The sequence below is a fragment of the Pseudophryne corroboree genome, chromosome 1 (genome assembly GCF_028390025.1).
Source record: "Pseudophryne corroboree isolate aPseCor3 chromosome 1, aPseCor3.hap2, whole genome shotgun sequence".
Lineage (NCBI taxonomy): Eukaryota > Metazoa > Chordata > Amphibia > Anura > Myobatrachidae > Pseudophryne > Pseudophryne corroboree.
The window spans coordinates 1,039,349,541-1,039,351,938 of record NC_086444.1 but is presented as its reverse complement, the minus strand read 5'-3'; the positions used below and the strand labels follow the sequence as shown (position 1 = coordinate 1,039,351,938).

General features: G+C 42.9%; 1 pseudogene; it reads left to right on the top strand.

The window, feature by feature from the left end:
- Window positions 1-225: 225 nt before the first annotated feature.
- Window positions 226-343, top strand: LOC134948735 (5S ribosomal RNA; annotated as a pseudogene).
- Window positions 344-2,398: the final 2,055 nt, after the last annotated feature.

Here is a 2,398-nt window from a genome sequence, read left to right as displayed (position 1 = left end):
CTCGGTTTAACCGAGCAAGGCGGGAAGATTCGAGTCTGCCTCGGTACCGTGTAAAATGGGTGAAGTTCGGGGGGTTCGGATTCCGAGGAACCGAACCCGCTCATCACTAGCTAATAGGGGACCTAACTGCTTGCATTTTCTATTTCTCAGTGTGTGGCTGCATGCTGTTTTTATTCCCCTCCTGCAGATCAATAAAAATGATATAAATAGGGAAAATGCCCAAAGAGCCACGGCTATACCTTCCTGAATGCAACCGATCTTGTCAGATCTCGGAAACTAAGCAGGAAAGGCCTGGTCAGTACTGGGATGGAAGACCACCTGGGAATACCAGGTGCTCTGGGCCCCATCTCAGGAATTTATCTAATCTATTTTTAAACTTATTGACCACCATTACTACCTTATCTGGCAGAGAATTCCAAATCCATACTGCTCTTACTGTGAAGAACGTTTTCCTCCATTGTGTATGACATTTTTTTTCTTCTAATCGCACACAGTGAGCATAGGATTTCCTCTATTTTTTTCATTGGAATCCAGAATTCTAAAAATTAGCCAAGGTGTTTATAATCAATGTGATTAATTTTTTATATATGAAACAATAAATGTTAAGTTTTAAAGAAAAAACCAGAATGCACAGTATGACTTTCAACTTTATTCCTTAATCATAATTTTTCAAATGAAGGCTCCCAAAAATAGGTGTTTTTTTGTCTTTTTTCTTCTACCCTACCTGTAGTTATATCTACAAAAAATTGGAAGCACCGCCAATAAAATACTGTTTTGAATTTACTATAACAGTTTTTATATGGTTCAACACATCCTTCTTATTGGTTTTTGGTTAGTGCGGATCAAAATACTTACTTCATACAACTAAAGATGCAGCAGGAACGAATATAGAGATAGCAGGGACAGATAGAAAGGTACAGAGATGTAGGGACAAAGAGATAGGCACCAGGGACGTAGGAAAAGTTAGAGGCACCACGGACGTAGGGACAGAGAGTGGGGCAGCAGGGACAGATAGAGGCAGCAGGGACAGATTGAGAGGCACAGGGATGCAGGGACAAAGAGAGAGGCACTAGGGATGTAGGAAAAGTTAGAGGCACCACGGACGTAGGGACAGAGAGTGGGGCAGCAGGGACAGATAGAGGCAGCAGGGACAGATTGAGAGGCACAGGGATGTAGGGACAAAGAGCGAGGCACCAGGGATGTAGGAACAGATAGAGGCACCACAGACATAGGAACAGAAAGAGGGATAACAGGGATGTAGGGACAGAGAGGGGCAACAGGGACATAGGTACAGAGAGAGGAACCAGGCACATAGGGAGGCACCAGGGACATAGGGACAGAGAGAGGCACCAGGGACAGAGAGAGAGAGGCAGCAGGGATGTAGTGAAAGCGAGAGGTAACATAGTAACATAGTATCTGAGGTTGAAAAAAGACAATTGTCCATCGAGTTCAACCTATTTGTGGTCTCCTATGCATGATGATTTGACTAAAATTTCTGACTGATGCTGCTGTCAGCCGTTGCATTTTATCCATATTTATAGTAACTATAATGCATGACTATGCACCATACCCCTGGATATCCTTATTCATTAGGAATTTATCTAACCCATTCTTAAAGGTGTTGATAGATTCCGCCATTACAACTCCCTCAGGCAGGGAATTCCAAACACGTATTGTCCTTACCGTGAAAAAGCCTTTACGCCGTATTGTGCGGAATCTCCTCTCCTCTAACCTGAGCGAGTGTCCACGAGTCCTCTGTGTTGATCTAATCAAAAACAGGTCCCGCGCAAGCTCTGTGTATTGTCCCCTTATATATTTGTAGATGTTGATCATATCCCCTCTTAGTCTCCGCTTTTCCAATGTAAACATGCCTAGTCTTTCAAGCCTTTACTTGTATTCCATCGTCTCCATGCCCTTAATTAGTTTGTTCGCCCTCCTCTGAACCTTTTCTAGCTCCAGGATATCCTTTTTGTAGTACGGTGCCCAGAATTGTACACAGTATTCAAGGTGTGGCCTCACTAGTGATTTATATAACGGGAGTATAATACTCTCGTCCCTAGCATCAATACCCCGTTTTATGCATGCTAATATCTTATTAGCCTTCATTGCTGCAGTCCTACTTTGCGTACTACTGCTTAGTTTGCCATGTATCAGGACACCTAAGTCCTTTTCCAGTACAGAATCCCCTAATTTTACCCCATTTAGTAGGTAGGTGTAATTTTTGTTCTTGTTACCACAGTGCATTACCTTACACTTGTCTGTGTTGAAGCGCATTCTCCATTTGGCTGCCCATGCTTCTAATTTAACTAAGTCGTTCTGAAGAGACTCGGCATCCTCCTCTGTATTTATAGCCTTACACAATTTGGTATCATCTGCAAAAATTGACACCATGCTCTCT